The 19,813-nt window shown below is 44.7% G+C and overlaps 1 protein-coding gene across 14 annotated transcripts in view; it reads right to left on the bottom strand.

The window, feature by feature from the left end:
- The window catches only part of JAKMIP3 (Janus kinase and microtubule interacting protein 3), a 199,181-nt gene that overhangs the window by 105,267 nt on the left and 74,101 nt on the right, over positions 1-19,813 (bottom strand). The gene's annotated exons all lie outside the window — the stretch shown is intronic.

The raw sequence follows: 19,813 nt of genomic DNA, 5'->3' as shown, positions 1-19,813 counted from the left end.
TACAAGGTGATTAGGTTGTCCCACGGGGGCTCACAGTCTTAATCCCCATTTTACCGATGAGGTAACTGAGGCATAGAGAAGTGGAGTGGCTTGCCCAAAGTCACACAGCTGACAATTGGCGTAGCCAGGATTTGAACCCAAGACCTCTGACTCCAAAGCCTGTGCTCTTTCCACTGAGCCACGCTGCTTCTCATAAACACTCAGAGACACTCAGCCCGGGTTGGCCGACCAAACCGTCCGAGGACCTAGATTATCGAGTGAAAAATCCTCCGTTATGAAATGTTTAATTAATAATCGTAAAAATAATGATGGTGGTATTATAATTATTATTAGTATGGTATTTGTTAAGCACTTACTATGTGCTGAGCACTGTTCTAAGCGCTGGGGTGGATACCGGGTCTTCGGGTTGTCCCTCGTGGGGCTCACAGTCTTCATCCCCATTTGACAGATGAGGGAATTGAGGCACAGAGAAGTGAACTGACTTGCCCAAAGTCACACAGCCAACGAGTGAGTGGCGGACCAGGTTAGAACCCATGACCTCTGACTCCCAAGCCCCTGCTCTTTCCACTGAGCCATGCTGCTTCTCAATTAATTGCAATGTTGATCGTTCAAGTTCCCTGTGGCAAACTTGCCGGCTCTGTGCATAATCATACTTCATTCATTTTCATTCATTCAATCGTATTTATTGAGCACTTACTGTGTGCACAGCACTGTGCTAAATGCTTGGAAAGTAACCAGCCTTTCTCCCTTAAAGTTCACAAGACTAAATATATCGCGAAGAAACACAGGGTGTGTTTCCAATAATTCTAAAACTAACTGTGGTATTTACGCGCCATGGCTTAGTGGAAAGAGCCCAGGCTTGGGAATCAGAGGTCCTGGGTTCTAATCCCACTACTGCGACTTGTTAGCTGTGTGACTTGCACAAGTTGCTTCACTTCTCTGGGCCTCAGTTCCCTCATCTGTAAAATGGGGATGAAGCCTGTGAGCCCTACGCGGGACACCCTGATGACCTTGTATCTAACCTAGCACTTAGAACAGTACTTAGCCCATAGTAAGTGCTTAGCAAATGCCATCATCATCATCATTATTATTATTATTAAAGTGCTAGGCACTGTACTAAGTCCTGGGGTGGACTCAAGCAAATCGGGTTAGACACAGTCCCTGTCCCACGTAGGACTCACAGTCTTAATCTCCATTTTACAGATGAGGTCACCGAGGCCCAGAGAAATTAAGTGACTTGACCAAGGTCACCCAGCAGACAAGTGGTGGATCCAGGATTAAAACCTTGGTCCTTCTGACTCCTAGGCCCGGGCTCTAGCCTAACTTTTCTGGGCCTCAGTTACCTCATCTGTAAAATGGGGATTAAGACTGTGAGCCCCAAGGGGGACAACCTGATGACCTTGTATCCAGCCTAGCACTAAGAACAGTGCTTGGTACATAGTAAGCACTTAAGAAATACCATCATCATCATCACTATGACATGCTGCTTCTCTGCCACTTGTGTGACACTGGCAGCTCACTTAGTTTTTCCGTGCCTCAGTTTCCTCATCCCTAAAGTGGGGATTCAATGCCAGACCTCCCACCTACTAAGGCTGTGAAGCCCACGTGGGACAGGGACTGTGTCCCATGTGGTTATCTTGTTTCTACCCCAGTGCTTAGCACATAGTGTTTTAACATATACCACAATTCTTGTTATTTCTTTCTAGATGCTTGGGAAAGTATATGCTAAAAGTAAAAGACCAAAGCTCCTGCCCTCCGGGAGCTTACATTGTAATCGAAGAGTGGACAATATAGCCCTGCCGCTAACCTCCTCACTGTACCTCACTCTCGTCTGTCCCGCCATCGACCCCCGGCCCACGTCCTCCCCCTGGCCTGGAATGCTGTCCCTCCACACGTCCGCCAAACTAGCTCTCTTCCTCCTTTCAAAGCCCTACTGAGAGCTCACCTCCTCCAAGAGGTCTTCCCAGACTGAGCCCCCTTTTTCCTCTCCTCCTCCCCATCCTCCCGCCCGACCTACTTTCTCTCCCCACAGCACTTGTATGCATATTTGTACAGATTTATTACTCTATTTATTTTACTTGTACATATTTACTATTCTATTTATTTTGTTAATGATGTGCATATAGCTTTAATTCTATTTGTTCGGACGACTTTGACACCTGTCTACCTGTTTTGTTTTGTTGTCTATCTCCCCCTTCTAGACTGTGAGCCATTATGTTGGGTAGGGACCATCTTTATATGTTGCCAACTTGTACTTCCCAAGCGCTTAGTACAGTGCTCTGCACACAGTAAGCACTCAATAAATACGATTGAATGAATGAATAGCCCGATCATTACTGATAGGTTACTGGGTACAACTGAGACAACACCGCAGTAAATCGTGCAACTATTTTAATAGGTGGGTGACTGCATTGCACAAAATCGAATAAATTTTAAAAAAGGGAAAAAGGACTGTGTCGGTAATCACACCACAACAAATTAGCTCTATTTTGCGGTCTCTGGGATTCTCATTATCACCCAGACTCTTGGAGAGGAAAGCCACTAGGAACTAATTGATACCTCCTGAAATGACTGGCAGATTCGGAGAGTAACCAATCGATCGATGGGATTTAATGAGCACTTATGGGCGCAGGGCATTGTATGAAGCTCTTGGGAGAGGCCCACACCACAGAGTGTGTAGACATGATCCCGCCCACAAGCACAAGTAACGTGGCCTAGTGAAGAGAGCCCGGGCCTGGGAATCAAAGGACCTGGGTTCAAATCCCTGTGCCGCCACGTCTGCTGGGTGACCGTGGCCAAGTCATTTCACTTCTCTGGTTCTCAGTTGCCTCACCTGTAAAATGGAGATTCAATGTCTGTTCTCCCTCCTACTTAGACTGTAAGCCCCATGTGGGGACAGAGAGTGTGTCCTATCTGTTTATCTTGTACTACCCCAGTGCTTAGTACAGTGCTTGGCAATGAGTTAGCACTTAAGAAATATCTCAATTCCAAAGGCGCTAGGTTCACAGGGCCTGAAAGGCCTGCACTACAATGAGCCTTGGTGGCCTGATTTCGAGAAGCAGTGTGGCTTAGTGGAAAGAACACAGGCTTGGGAGTCAGAGGTCATGGGTTCTAATCCTGACTCCTCCACTTGTCAGCTGTGTGATCTTGGCCAAGTCACTTAACTTCTCTGTGCCTCAGTTACCTCCTTGTAAAATGGGGATGAAGACTGTGAGCCCCATGTGGGACAAGCTGATTACCTTCTCTCTACCCCAGTGCTTAGAACAGTGCTTGGCATATAGTAAGTGCTTAACAAATATAAGCAGCATGGCAGTCTTTTAGACTGTGAGCCCACTGTTGGGTAGGGACTGTCTCTATATGTTGCCAATTTGTACTTCTCAAGCGCTTAGTACAGTGCTTTGCACATAGTAAGCGCTCAATAAATACGATTGATGATGATGATGATGGCATGGAGAAGCAGCATGCCATAATGGATAGAGCGTGGGCCTGTGAGTCAGTAGGTCATGGGTTCTAATCTCAGCTCAACCACTCATCTGCTGTGTGACCTTGGGCAAGTCGCTTCACTTCTCTGGGTCTCAGTTACCTCATCTGGAAAACGGGGATTGAGACTGTGAGCCCCATGTGGGACATGGACTGTGTCCAACCCTATTTGCTTGTATCCACCCCAGCACTTAGTACAGTGCCCAGCACATAGTAAGCGCTTAACAAATACCATAACAATAATTATTATTATCCTTATCAGAGCAGAGGGGAAGAGTCTGAAATTGTTCCTGTGACAGAGTTCAGATCACACAGAGACATTGCCCAACCTAATTCACCTGTATCTACCCCAGTGTTTAGAGTGACCTAGTGGAAAGAGCATGGCCCTGGGAGTCAGATGACTTGGGTTCAAATCCTGGCTCCAGCCCTTGTCTGCTGTGTGACCTTAGGCAAGTCACTTCACTTCTCTGGGCCTCAGTTCCCTCATCTGCAAAATGGGGATTGAGACTGTGAGCCCCATGTGGGACAGGGACTGCATCCAACCTGATTAACGTATATCTAACCCAGTGTTTAGTAGAGTGCCTGGCACAGAGAAAGTGCTTAACAATATTTTGTTAATATATTTTGTTTTGTTGTCTGTCTCCCCCTTCTAGACTGTGAGCCAGTTGTTGGGTAGGGACCATCTCTATATGTGGCCAACTTGTACTTCCCAAGGGCTTAGTACAGTGCTCTGCACACAGTAAGTGCTCAATGAATACGATTGAATGAATAACACAAACATTAATTATTATTATTATTATTATTATTAAAAGTGTCTGATACATAGTAAGCCCTTAACAAATATCAACAAAATTAAAAGAATGCCAATGGAATCCATTCACCCTGTTTCCCTTTGGGCCATCCACCGTCTGATTCTGAGATGGTCCCACACAACTTTATTAAGCGCTTAGTACAGTACTCTGCACACAGTAAGCGCTCAATAAATATGATTGAATGAATGAATGAATGTCCCATGCTAGAAGCATGGGATCATGTCTACCGACTGTACTGAACTGTGCTCTCCTGAGTGCTTAGTACAGTGCTCTGCACACAGTAAGAGCTCAATAAATACCATTCATTGACTGAGGAGGGAAGTGAGTTTTACCATACTAGATGATTCATTCATTCATTCCTTCATTCAAACATACTTATTAAGCACTTACTGTGTGCAAAGCACTGTACTAAGTGCTTGGGAGAACACAATATAACAACAGACATATTCCTGCCCACAGCGCTCACAGCCTGGGGCGATGTTGATAAGAGTCCTCGGAGATTAGACGGGCCAATAAGCACTTTTCTATAAGTGCTCAAATTTGAAATGCATTTCTGGGGAGGGGGTTAGAGGGGATGATTGACTTTTTTTCTGAAAGGTAACCCCCGAACATTAATATATGATTATAGTTGATGGAAGAAATTAATCTAAGAGATTAGTCACTACTGAAAGTCCAATCTTGACGTGCAAGTGCTCCTAACAGTAGAGACTTCAGAAAATAAGATAATAATAATAATGACGATAATTGTGGTATTCGTAAAGTGCTTACTACACGGCATTCAGTGGTATTTACTGAACACTTCCTGTGTGCAGAGCACTGTACTAAACACTGGGAGAGTACAATACAACAATAATAGTGCACATTCCCTGCCCACAACGAGCTCACAGTCTAGAGGAAAATGCCCCAGACTGGCAAATACTGTACTAAGCACTAGGGCAGACACAAGAAAAATTAATCTGCGAGATTAGCCACTTCTGAGAAGCAGCGTGGCTCAGTGGAAAGAGCACGGGCTTTAGAGTCAGAGGTCATGGGTTCAAATCCCGGCACCGTCAATTGTCAGCTGTGTGACTTTGGGCAAGTCACTTAACTTCTCTGTGCCTCGGTTACTACATCAGCAAAATGGGGATTAAGACTGAGCCCCCTGTGGGACAATCTGATCACCCTGTAACCTCCCCAGCACTTAAAACAGTGCTTTGCACATAGTAAGTGCTTAATAAATGCCATTATTATTATTCTAACAAGAAAAGTCCAACCATTACTTGCAAGTTCCCGTTTAAAGCAGAAATTTTAGAAAAAAAATAATTATAACAATTGTGACATTTGTAAAGTGCTTAATATGTGGCAAACCTTGGGCAAGTCACTTCATTTCTTTGGTCCTCAGTCCCCTCATCTGTAAAATGGGGATGAAGACTGTGAGCCCCACATGGGACACGGACTGCATCCAACCCGATGACCTCATATCTACCCCGGCACTTAAAACAGCGCTTGGCACATAGTAAGCGCTTAATAAATGCCACAATCCAATCCCAGACTGAGCCCCCTTTTTCCTCTCCTCCTCCCCATTCCCCCCACCCTACCTCCTTCCCCTCCCCACAGCGCCTGTATATATGTTTGTACAGATTTATTACTCTGTTTTACTTGTACATATTTACTATTCTATTTATTTTGTTAATGATGTGCATTTAGCTTTAATTCTATTTATGCTGACGACTTGACGCCTGTTCACATATTTTGTTTTGTGTCTGTCTCCCCCTTCTAGACTGTGAGCCCGTTGTTGGGTAGTGACTGTTCCTATATGTTGCCAACTTATACTTCCCAAGTGCTTAGTACAGTGCTCTGCACACAGTAAGCGCTCAATAAATAGGATTGAATGAATGAATGAATGAAAATACCACAATTATTATTATCATAGACACAAGATAACCAATCAGACACTGTCCCTGTCCCTCATGGGGCCAAAAATTGAAACGGGAAGGAGAACAGGAATTCATTCATTCATTCATTTCATCATATTTATTGAGCACTTATTGTGTGCAGAGCACTGTACTAAGTGCTTGGGAATGGCACTTCCATTTTCCAGAGGAGGAAACTGAGATCACCACAGTATTTCAAGAACTGGTAAAACGAGGGCAATGGAAATTAAACTTGAACAAGACTGCACACGAAGAAATGGTCCAAGTCCCACACCCCATCCAAATGCCTCCTCTCTCTCAATATCAGGTCTTAACCAGACGGGATCCCTTTCTCTTCCCGACATCTTTCATTTCAGAAGTAATAAAAGGAAGGGCCAGCTTTCTCTGCTGTAATCAAAACTCATGCAATGCCTTCCCATATGTCTCCCCAACGGATTCCCCCAGGGAAGGATAATTTGCCTCATTTCTCACTGGGATCCTAATGATGACAGCCCACATTAAGGAAGAAAAATTTGCTGTCGTGTGAAGAACAATGGCAGAGCTCCATAAATGAATTAAACTGGCCTCCAGGTATGAATGTGAACCATGAAAGGAAGATCATTGCATTGAATAATAATAATAAATAATAATAATGGTATTTGTTAAGTGCTTACTATGTGCCAAGCATCGTTCTAAGACGCCTGGGGTGCACTTATTCCCAGTCATTCTGTCTCCAGCCATGCCCACTTCTGTTATGTGCAGAGAATCAGTGGGGCCTAGTGGATAGAGTTCGGGCCTGGGAGTCCGAAGGTCACGGGTTCCAATCCCGGCTCTGCCACATGTCTGCCGTGTGACCTTGGGCGAGAGACTTCACTCCTCTAAGCCCCAGTTCCCTCATCTTTAAAAAGGGGATTGAGACTGTGTCCCACCCAGTTTGCTTTATCTTCTCTAGCGCTCAGTATAGTGTTTGGCATAAAGTAAGTGCTTAACAAATATCACAATTATTGTTATGTCAAAAACTGGACAAAACTCAGAGCTCTTAGTACGTCTGATAAACCCAATGGTGTTCACTAAATCGTTTCAATCTTAGTTTTTTTTAAAAAAAACCTGGAAGTCCAAGAACACTGAATCCATATTTTTTTTTTTTTTTGCTTCAGCAGTTCAGTAGAGTTGGCAGACACAATCCATGTCTTCTGGGAGCTTCTAGCACGGGACATAAAGTTAGGTGGGGCCATCTCAGAATCAGACAGTGGAAAGCCCACGGGGAAACAAGGCAAATGGACTCCATTGGCATCATTTTTATTTTATTAGTATTTGTTAAGCACTTACTATGTGTCAAACACTGTTAATAATAAAGATTATTAACAATTGTGTTACTGTTAAGTGCTTAGTATGTGCCAGGCACTGTACTAAGCGCTGGGGTATAGGCTAATCAGGTTGGACACAGTTCCTGTACCACATGGGGCTCACAGTCTCAATCCCCATTTTGCAGATGAGAGAAATGAGGCCCAGAGAAGTGAAGTGACTTGCACAAGGGCATACAGCAAACAAGTGATGAAGCCAGGATTAGAATCCAGGTCCTCTTCTGTCCTACTTAAGCTTCCCTCAAAAACATTAAATAATCACTTTATCCTCTAGACTGAAAGCTTGTTGTGAGCAGGGAATTCTCAATAGTATTTATTGAGCGCTTACTGTGTGCAAAGCACTGTACTAAGCGCTTGGAAAGTACAATTCGGCAACAAATAGAGACAATCCCTACCCAATAACGGGCTCCTCTCCCAAATGCTTAGTACAGAGCTCTGCAATAGTAAGCACTCAATAAATATGACTGACTGACTGATTTAGGTGACTCCAAATTAAAACCAGGAGGACATATTGTTTTGACAAGGTCAAGAAGAAGGGGTTCAAGTTCATCTCAAATCTCTTTGCTCATGAATGAATCCTTTCTGATCTTATCAAATGATTAGAAGAAGCATGGCCTAGTGGAAAGAGCTCGGGCCTGGGAGTCAGAGGGCCTGGGTTCTAATCCTGCCTCTGCCAACTGATTTCTGTGTGACTTGGGACAAGTCACCCAGCTTCTCTATTCCTCAGTTTCCTCAACTGCTAAATGGGGATTAAATTCTACTCCATCCTACTGTAACCCCCATGGGGGACAGGGACTGTGTCCACCCGGATTAATTTGTACCTACTTCAGTACATAGAACAACGCTTGACACATAGTAGGCGCTTAACAAATATCGTTTCAAAAAAATAACCACCAGTTCTACTTTTATTTTATTCTCTCAAGAGAGCTCTTCCCCAAGGAGGAGTCCAGCATAGTCTTCTGTGCACAGGAGATACACGGTACAGTGCTCTTCCCCCAGTAGGGGCCCAGAACAGTGTTTTGCTCACAGGTGTGTGTGTATCTATATTTCTTCTTTTAAATATATTTTCATATATTTATTTATTTATGTTCAGAAATAAAAAGCATATCTATTCTATTTATTTTATTTTGTTAGTATGTTTGATTTTGTTCTCTGTCTCCCCCTTTTAGACTGTGAGCCCACTGTTGGGTAGGGACTGTCTCTATATGTTGCCAATTTGTACTTCCCAAGCGCTTAGTACAGTGCTCTGCACATAGTAAGCGCTCAATACGATTGATGATGATGATGATGTGGGATGACATAAGCACTTACTATGTGCCAAACACTGTATTAATTGCTCAGGTAGATTATAAGAGAATCAGGACAGACACAGTCGCTCACAGGTGTGTGTGTATCTATATTTCTTCTTTTAAATATATTTTCATATATTTATTTATTTATGTTCAGAAATAAAAAGCATAATAATGACATGGAATGGCTTAAGCACTTACTATGTGCCAAACACTGTACTAAGTGCTCAGGTAGATTACAAGAGAATCAGGACAGACACAGTCGCTCACAGGTGTGTGTGTATCTATATTTCTTCTTTTAAATATATTTTCATATATTTATTTATTTATGTTCAGAAATAAAAAGCATAGTAATGACATGGAATGGCTTAAGCACTTACTATGTGCCAAACACTGTACTAAGTGCTCAGGTAGATTATAAGAGAATCAGGACAGACACAGTCCCTGTCACTTTCCCACAGTCTAAATACGAAGGAGTAGGAATTAATCTCCATTTCACAGATGAGGAAATTGAGGAAAAGAGAAGTTAGGCAATTTACCCAAGTCCACACAACAGGCAAGTGGCAGAGCCAGGATTGTACATATTTACTATTTGTAAATTGTACTATTTACTATTTGTATATAGTACTATATGTACTATTGTACATATTTACTATTCTATTTATTTTGTTAATGATGTGCATTTAGCTTTAATTCTATTTATTCTGACGACTTCACACCTGTCCACATGTTTTGTTTTGTAGTCTGTCTCCCCCTTCTAGACTGTGAGCCCGTTGTTGGGTAGGGACCATCGCTATATGTTGCCGAGTTGTACTTCCCAAGTGCTTAGTCCAGTGCTCTGCACACAGTAAGCGCTCAATAAATACGATTGAATGAATGAATGAATGAATGATAGGATCTGAGAAACATCACGGCGTACTGGAAAAAGCCCAGGCCCAGGAGTCAGAATGTCATGGGTTCTAATTCCACTCCATCACTTGTCTGCTGTGTGACCCTGGGTGAGTCACTTCACTTCTCTGGCCCTCAGTCACCTCATCTGTAAAATGGGGATTGAGACTGTGAGCCCTCCGTGGGACAGGGACTGTGTCCAACTCGATTTGCTTGTAACCACTCCAGTGCTTAGTACAGAACCTGGCCCATAGTAAGTGCTTGCCAAATACCATCATTATTATCATTATTATCTGTATCTATAACTTTCTAGACCTATATCTATCTGTATCCATCTAGATCTAGCTGTACACAAGATAGAGAAAGAGAGAAGCAGCATGGCTAGAGGAGCAGTGCGGCTCAGTGGAAAGAGCCCGGGCTTTGGAGTCAGAGGTCATGGTTTCAAATCCCGGCTCTGCCGATTGTCAGCTGTGTAACTTTGGGCAAGTCATTTCACTTCTCTATGCCTCAGTTCCCTCATCTGTAAAATGGGGATTAAGACTGTGAGCCCACCGTGGGACAACCTGATCACCTTGTAACACCCCCAGCGCTTAGAACAGTGCTTTGCACTTAGTGAGTGCTTAATAAATGTCATCATTATTATTATTATTCGATTGAGGAAGATAGAGATTGAAGAAGAGAGAGATTGAGAGAGACAGAGATGGTCTAGTGGAAAGAGCCTGGGTCAGAACACCTGGAATAATAAAAATAAAATAATAATAATGGTATTTGTTAAGCACTTATTATATGCTAAGCAGTGTTCTAAGCGCTGGGGTAGAGACAAGGTAATCAGGTTGTCCCACGTGGGACTCACAGTCTTAATCCCCATTTTGCAGATGAGGTAACTGAGGCACAGAGAAGTTAAGTGACTTGCCCAAAGTCACACAGCTGACAAGTGGCGGAGTCGGGATTAGAACCCACTACCTCTGACACCCAAGCCCATGCTCTTTCCACTAAGCCACGCTGTTTCTCCAAAAAATAATGATGGTGTTTGTTCATTCAATTCATTCATTCAATCGTATTTATTGAGCGCTTACTGGGTGCAGAGCACTATACTAAGCTCTTGGGAAGTACAATTTGGCAACATATAGAGACGGTCCCTACCCAACAGTGGGCTCACAGTCTAGAAGGGGGAGACAGAGAACAAAACAAAACATATTAACAAAATAAAATAAATAGAATAAATATGTACAAATAAAATAAATTAATAGAGCAATAAATATGTACAAACATATATACATATATACAAAGCACTTACTATGTGCCAAGCACTGTTCTAAGCCCTGGGGTAGAGACAAGGTAATCAGGTTGTCCCACGTGGGGCTCACAGGGGTAGAGACAAGGTAATCAGGTTGTCTCATGTGGGGCTCACAGTCTTAATCCCCATTTTCCAGATGAGGTAACTGAGACACAGAGAAGTGATGTGACTTGCCCAAAGTCACCCATCTGACAAGTGGCGGAGTCAGGATTAGAATCCACAGCCTCTGACTCCCAAACCCGTGCTCTTTCCACTAAGCAACACTGTTTCTAGTCCCAGTTCTGTCACAGGCCTTCTGGGTGACCTTGGGCAACATATTTAACCTCTCTGTGCCTCATTTCCCTCCTGTATAAAATGTGACTCAACACCAGCTCTCCCCCCCACACTTAGATTCTTTGTGAGCTTCGTGCAGGGTAGAGTTGGTGCCCAATCTGATTCTTTTTAATCTCCAATGATTCAGAATAATAATAACGGCATTTATTAAGCGCTTACTATGTGCCAAGCACTGTTCTAAGCGTTGGGGAAGTTACAAGGTGATCAGGTTGTCCCACGTGGGGCTCACATCTCTGGGCCTCAGTTACCTCATCTGTAAAATGGGGATTAAGACTGTGAGCCCCATGTGGGACAACTTGATTACCTTGTATCTACACCAGTGCTTAGAACAGTGCTTGGCACATAGTAAGTGCTCAACAAATGCCATTATTATAATTATAATGATATTATTGATGATTATATTATTAATAATATTATCAATTATCATTAATATTATTAATGATAATATTATTATTATAGTCATCATCATCATCAATCGTATTTATTGAGCGCTTACTGTGTGCAGAACACTGTACTAAGTGCTTGGGAAGTACAATTTGGCAACATATAGAGACAGTCCCTACCCAATAGTGGGCTCACGGTCTAAAAGGGGGAGACAGAGAACAAAACCAAACATACTAACAAAATAAAATAAATAGAATAGATATGTACAAGTAAAATAAATAGATAAATAAATAGAGTAATAAATACGTACAAACATATATACATATATACAGGTGCTATGGGGAAGGGAAGGAGGTAAGATGCGGGGGATGGAGAGGGGGACGACGGGGAGAGGAAGGAAGGGGCTCATTCTGGGAAGGCCTCCTGGAGGAGGTGAGCTCTCAGCAGGGCCTTGAAGGGAGGAAGAGAGCTAGCTTGGCGGAGGGGCAGAGGGAGGGCATTCCAGGCCCAGGGGATGACGTGGGCCGGGGGTCGATGGCTGGACAGGCGAGAGCGAGGTATGGTGAGGAGATTAGCGGCGGAGGAGCGGAGGGTGCGGGGTGGGCTGGAGAAAGAGAGAAGGGAGGTGAGGTAGGAGGGGGCGAGGTGATGGACAGCCTGGAAGCCCAGGGTGAGGAGTTTCTGCCTGATGCGCAGATTGATTGGTAGCCACTGGAGATTCTTGAGGAGGGGAGTAATATGCCCAGAGCGTTTCTGGACAAAGATAATGCGGGCAGCAGCATGAAGTATGGATTGAAGTCGGGAGAGACAGGAGGATGGGAGATCAGAGAGAAGGCTGATGCAGTAGTCCAGACGGGATAGGATGAGAGCTTGAATGAGCTTGAATAATGGAGAAGCAGCGTGGCTCAGTGGAAAGAGCCCGGGCTTTGAAGTCAGAGGTCATGGGTTTAAATTCCAGCTCCCCCACTTGTCAGCTGTGTGACTTTGGGCAAGTCACTTAACTTCTCTGTGCCTCAGTTCCCTCATCTGTAAAATGGGGATTAAGGCTGTGAGCCCCCCGTGGGACAACCTGATTACTTTGTAACCTCCCCAGTGCTTAGAACAGTGCTTTGCATATAGTAAGCACTTAATAAATGCTATTATTATTATCATTATTATTATTCAATCGTATTTATTGAGCACTTACTGTGTGCACAGCACTGTACTAAACGCTTGGGAAAGTACAATACAACAATAAACAGTGACATTCCCTGCCCACAATGATCTGACAGTGTGTCACCTATCTACCCCAGCACTGGGGCCGTCAGAAGCACTTCACAAATGCCGTTTTTACTTGGAGAATTAATAGTAATATTCCAGACTGCTTTCAGCTGACTGAGTTTCAGAGGCTCAGAGATTCATGTACTAACTCTAAAATTGCTCCTCCACGCCTATTTTGAACAGCTCAATTATACCCCAGATGCTACATTCTTCAGAAGGAAAGTACCAAGTGCTAATTAAGGAGAAAAAGCAGATTACTGATCTAATTAGCTGGAGTCACAGTGGCAAAGGAGGAGGATTCCAAAGAAATATCTGAGAGACACCAGCAGAACTTGCCACTGGGGCTTTTTTGTAACAAGAAGGCTGAGCTTTGAGGTTTCTGAAACTTTCTGCCCTAGAACTATTATTCATTCCATTGTATTTATCGAGCACTTAATGTGTGCAGAGCACTGTACTAACTTGGGAGAGGACAATAAAACAATAAACAGATACATTCTCCACCCTCACAAACAACATCTTCACCCATCAGCCATCCCCAGAGCTTGGGGCAAAAGCAGTGTAGCCTATTCACTCATTCAATAGTATTTATTGAGCACTTCCTGTGTGCACAGCACTGTACTAAGCGCTTAGGGAGTACAAGTCGGCAACATATAGAGATGGTCCCTACCCAACACCGGGCTCACAGTCTAGAAGGGGGAGACATACAACAAAACGGAACCTAATGGGTAGAGCCCGGGGCCTGGGATCAGAAGGGCCTGGATTCCAATCCCGGTTCTGCCACTTATAATAACAATAATAATGGTATTTGTTAAGTGCCTACTATGTGCAAAGCACTGTTCTAAGCACTGGCACTTGTCTGCTGTGAAATCACTTCATTTCTCTGGGCCTCAGTTCCCTTATCTGTAAAATGGGGACTAAGACTGTGAGCCCCAAGTGGGACAGGGACTGTAGCCAACCTGATGAACTTGTATCTACCCCCAACGTTTATTAGATTGCTTGTTACGGAGTAAGTGCTTAGCAAAGAACATAAAACAAACAAAAATGAAAAAATAACAACTACCAGCTCTCTCCCAAGAGGGACAGGGACTGTGTCCGACCTGATAATCTTGTATCTCTCCCACGCATTTGGAAGACTGTAAACTCCCTGATAGCAGGGTGTACTCTATTGTACTCTCCCAAGCACTTAGTACAGTGCTCTGCACACAGCAAACTATAAGCTCCATGAGGAGCAGAGATCACACCTATTATCTCTATTGTACTCTCCCAAGCACTTAGTACAGTGCTCTGCACACAGCAAACTATAAGCTCCATGAGGAGCAGAGATCACACCTATTATCTCTATTGTACTCTCCCAAGCACTTAGTACAGTGCTCTGCACACAGCAGGCTATAAATTCCTTGAGGAGCAGAGATCATATCTATTAATCCTATTGTATTCTCCCAAGTGGTAGCCCAGTGCTCTGCACACAGTAGACGGTCAGCTCCATGAGGACAGGGAACATTGAGAAGCAGCCTGGCTTAATGGAAAGAGCCAGGCTTGGGAGTCAGAGGTCGTGGGTTCTAATCCTGAATCCGCCACTTGTCTGCTGTATGAACTTGGGCCAAGTCACTTAACATCTCTGTGTCTCAGTTACGTCATCCGTAAAATGGGGATTAAGACTGTGAGCCCCACGTGGGACAACCTGATTACCTTGTATCTACCCCAGCGCTTAGAACAGTGTATGGCACATAGTAAGAGCTTAACAAATACCATCATTGTTATTGATGATGATGATGATCATGATCATGGTATTTGTTAGGCGCTTACTATGTGCAAAGCACTGTTCTAAACGCTGGGGGGGATACAAGGTAATCAGACTGTCCCACGTGGGGCTCACAGTCTTAATCCCCATTTTACAGATGAGGTAACTGAAGCACAAAGAAGTGAAGTGATTTGCCCAAAGTCACACAGCCGATAAGTGGCCAAGTCAGGATTAGAGCCCAAGACCTCTGACTCCCAAGCCCGTGCTCTTTCCACTGAGCCAGGCTGCTTCTCTAATTATTATTATTATATCGAACTCTATTGCTCTCTCCCAAGCACTCAGATTTCAAGCACCCTGACAGTTAGGATCATATCCAGCAACTCTGTACTCCTCCAAGGGCTTGACACAGTGCCCTTCTCAAAATATTGTAAGCCCTTTGAGGGCAGAGATCAAGGCTACTCACACTCTCATACTCTCCCAAGCACTTAATACAGTGCCCTGCACACAGGAGACCGTAAGCTCCTTGATGTCTAACTCTACTGTCATCTCCCAAGCACTTAGTACAATCATATTTATTGAGCGCTTACTGTGTGCAGAGCACTGTACTAAGTGCTTGGGAAGTACAAATCGGCAACATATAGAGACGGTCCCCACCCAACAATGGGTTCTCAGTCTAGAAGGAGAAGACATTAGACAACAAAAAAAAACAAGTAGACAGGTGAAAACAAGTAGACAGATGATAAAGCATGGGCCTGGGAATCAGGTCATGGATTCTAATCCTGGCTACGCCACTTGTCTGCTGTGTGGCCTTGGTCAAATCACTTCACTTCTCTGGGCCTCAGTTCCCTCATCTGTAAAATGGGGTTTGAGACTGTGAGCCCCACGTGGGACGGGGACTGTGTCCAACTCGATTTGCTTGGAACCATCCCAGCACTTAGTACAGTGCCTGGCACATAGTAAGCACTTAACAAATACTACATTTATTATTATCATCACGTCTACTGAGTCTACTGTTGCCTCCCAAGCACTTAGTACAGTGCTCTGTGACCAGAAAGACTGTAAACTCCTTGAGGGCAGGGATCATGTCCAATTATAATTATAATAACTGTGGTATTTGTTAAGTGCTTACTATGTGCCAAGCACTAAGCACTGGGGTGGATACAAACAAATCAGGTTGGACACAGTCCCTGATCCATATGTGCCTCACAGTCTCAATCCCCATTTTACAGATGTGGTAACTGAGGCACAGAGAAGTGAAGTGACTTGCCCAAGGCCACACAGCAGACAAGTGGCAAAGCGGGGATTTGCTATTCATTACAACCATGGAGACATCATGTCTTTTAACTCTCTTGTGCTCTCTCAATCGATTAGTACAGTACTCTACACATAGTAGATTGCAAACTGCATGGGAAGCACCGTGGCTCAGTGGAAAGAGCCTGGGCTTTGGAGTCAGAGGCTGTGGGTTCAAATTCCGGCTCCGCCACTTGTCAGCTGTGTGACTTTGGGCAAGTCACTTCACTTCTCTGGGCCTCAGTTCCCTCATCTATAAAATGGGGATGAAGACTGTGAGCCCCTTGTGGGACAACCTGATTACCTTGTATCTACCCCAGCGCTGAGAACAGTGCTTTGCCCATAGTAAGGGCAAATATTATTAACATTATTATTGAGGGTAGATTTCATTCATTCATTCATTCAATCATATTTATTGAGCACTTACTGTGCGCTGAGCACTGTACTAAGCTTGGAAAGTACAATTCGGCAACAAAGACAATCCCTACCCAAAAACGGGCTCACAGTCTAGAAGGGGGAGACAGACAAAAAACAAAACAAGTAGACAGACATCAGTAGCATGTTCCAATCTCAACTCTGCTACATGTCTGCTATGTAACCTTGGGCAAGTCACTTCACTTCTCTTGTCTTCTAACTCTTCTTGGGCTCTTTCAAGTGCTTAGTGCAGTGCTCTGTACCCACAGAATTAAACTCTTTGTGGGCAGGGATCAGAACAATAATAATAGTAATAATAATGGTATTTGTTAAGCACCCACTATGTGTCAAGCCTTGTTCTAAGCACTGGGGTAGCTTCTATCTACGAGGTTGGACACAGTCCCTGTCTCACATGGGGCTCACAGTGTTAAACCCCATTTTCCAGGGGAGGGAACTGAGGCACAGAGAAGTGAAGCAACTTGCCCAAGGTCACACAGCTGACAAGTGGCAGAGCAGGGATTAGAACCTGTGACTTTCTGACTCCTAGGCCCAGGCTCTAGCCACTAGGCCATCTACTAGACTGTGATCCCGTTGTTGGGTAGGGACCGTCTCTATATGTTGCCAACTTGTACTTCCCAAGCGCTTAGTACAGTGCTCTGCACACAGTAAGCGCTCAATAAATACGATTGAATGAATGAATGAATGAATCTACTCACTCCATTGTCCTCTTCCAAATGATAGGTCAGGGCTCCGTAGCCAGGAGCCTGGAAGCTCCTTAAGGATGGAGATCATGAATATTAACTCTATTGTACTCTCCCAAGTGCTTAGTATAGTGCATCTCAAACCATGGGCACTCAGGAAACAGTTCTGATGGACTGGTGAGGAACTAAGGCAGTCTCCTTAGGGTGTCATTCATTCATTCATTGTTAAGCGCTTACTCTGTACCAGTCACTGTTCTAAGAGCTGGGGTGGGTAGAAGGAAATCGGGCTGGACACAGTCCCTGTCCCACTTGAAGGCCCATCTCCTCCAAGAGGTCTTCCCTGATTAAGCCCCACTTTTCCTCATCTCCTACTCCCTTTTCATTCATTCATTCAATCGTATTTATTGAGCGCTTACTGTGTGCAGAGCACTGTACTAAGCGCTTGGGAAGTACAAGTTGGCAACATATAGAGACGGTCCCACCCAACAGCGGGCTCACAGTCTAGAAGGGGGAGACAGACAAGAAAACAAAACATATTAACAAAATAAAATAAATAGAATAGTAAATATGTACAGGTAAAATAGAGTAATAAATCTGTACAAACATATATACTGGTGCTGTGGGGAGAGGAAGGAGGTAGGGCAGGGGGAATGGGGATGGGGAGGAGGGGGGGAGGAAGGAGGGGGCTCAGTCTGGGAAGGCCTCCTGGAGGAGGTGAGCTCTCAGTAAGGCTTTGAAGGGAGGAAGAGAGCTAGCTTGGCGGATGTGCGGAGGGAGGGCATTCCAGGCCTGGGGGAGGATGTGGGCCTGGGGTCGACAGCGGGACAGGTGAGAATGAGGCCCAGTGAGGAGGTTAGCTGCCAAGGAGCGGAGGGTGTGGGCTGAGCTGGAGAAGGAAAGAAGGGAGGTGAGGTAGGAGGGGGCGAGGGGATGGACAGCCTTGAAGCCGAGAGTGAGGTGTTTTTGCCTGATGTGTAGGCTGACTGGTAGCCACTGGAGATTTTTGAGGAGGGGAGTAACATGCCCAGAGCGTTTCTGCACAAAGATGATCTGGGCAGCTGCGATGCCCTGACATGCTCCCTTTGTCCTTCTCCTGCCTCCTAGCCCCACAGCACTTATGTATATATCTGTCATTTATTTTATTTTTATTTGTTTATTTATTGATTTATATTCATGCCTGTGTCCTGACAGAAGAGAAGCGGAATGGCCAAGTCGACAGAGCTGGGGCCTGGGAGTCAAAGGAAGTGGGTTCTAATCCCGGCTCTGCCGCACATCTGCTGAGTGACCTTGGGCAAGTCACTTCACTTCTCCAGGCCTCAGTTCCTTTGTCTTTATTCATTCATTCATTCAACCGTATTTACTGAGCGCTTACTGTGTGCAGAGCACTGTACTAAGTGCTTGGGAAGTACAAGTTGGCAACATCTAGAGACGGTCCCTACCCAACAACGGGTTCACAGTCTAGAAGGGGGACTAGAATGTGAGCCCCAGTCATTCATCCATTCATTTGTTTAATTGTATTTACTGAGCACTTACTGTGTGCAGAGCACTGGACTAAGCTCTGGGGAGAATATACTACAACAACAACAAACAGACACATTCCCTGCCCACAATAAGCTCAAAGTCTAGAGGGGAGATGGACATTAATATAGATAAATTAATACATAAATGACAGATAGATACAGATCGAAACACATGTGCATAGAGAAGCTGCATGGCTCAGTGGAAAGAGAATGGACTTTGGAGTCAGAGGTCATGGGTTCAAATCCCGGCTCTGCCACCTGTCAGCTGTGTGACTTTGGGCAAGTCACTTAACTTCTCTGGGCCTCAGTTACCTCATCTGTAAAATGGGGATGAAGACTGTGAGCCCCCTGTGGGACAACCTGGTCACCTTGTATACCCCCAGCACTTAGAACAGTGCCTTGCACATAGTAAGTGCCTAATAAATGCCATTATTATTATTATGTGCTGTGGGGTTGGGAGGGAGGATGAATGAAGGAGCAAGTAAGAGCGGTGCAGAAGGGAGGAGGAGAAGAGGAGAGGAGGGCTTAGGGAGAGCTTCCTGGAGGAGATGGGCCTTCAATAAGGTTTTGAAGTGGGGAAGAGCAATTATCCGTCAGATACGAAGAGGGAGGGCATTCCGGGTCAGAGGTAGGATGTGGGCGACGGGTCAGCGGCGATGTAGACGAGATGGAGGGACAGTGAGAAGGTTGGCATTACAGCAACCAAGTGTGCGGGCTAGGATGTAGTTGGAGAGAAGTGAGGTGAGGTAGGAGGGGGCAAGGGAATGGACGGCTTTAAAACCAATAGTGAGGAGTTTCTGTTTGATGAGGAGGTGGATGGGCAACCACTGGAGGTTCCTGAGGAGTGGGGAAACATGGTCTGAACATTTTTGAAGGAAAAAGATTCAGGCAGCAGAATGCGCTATGGACCGGAGTGAGGAGAGACAGGAGGCAGGGAGGGAGCTCAGCAAGGAGACGAATACAATCATCAAAGAGAGATAGGAGAAGTGCTTGCATTAATAGATTAGCAGTTTGGACGGTGAGGAAGGGGCAGATTTTGGCAACGCTGTGAAGGTGTAACTGACAGGAGTAATCCAGAGCATTGGACCAAACCCTTGGGAAAGTCCAGTAGAAGCAAGACATGGAGGTAGGTTTAAAGAGGAAAGGAA

Source organism: Tachyglossus aculeatus, chromosome 3 (assembly GCF_015852505.1).
Source record: "Tachyglossus aculeatus isolate mTacAcu1 chromosome 3, mTacAcu1.pri, whole genome shotgun sequence".
In the NCBI taxonomy this organism is placed as follows: domain Eukaryota; kingdom Metazoa; phylum Chordata; class Mammalia; order Monotremata; family Tachyglossidae; genus Tachyglossus; species Tachyglossus aculeatus.
Note: the sequence above shows the minus strand (reverse complement) of the source record. Positions and strands in the feature narration are given on the sequence as shown.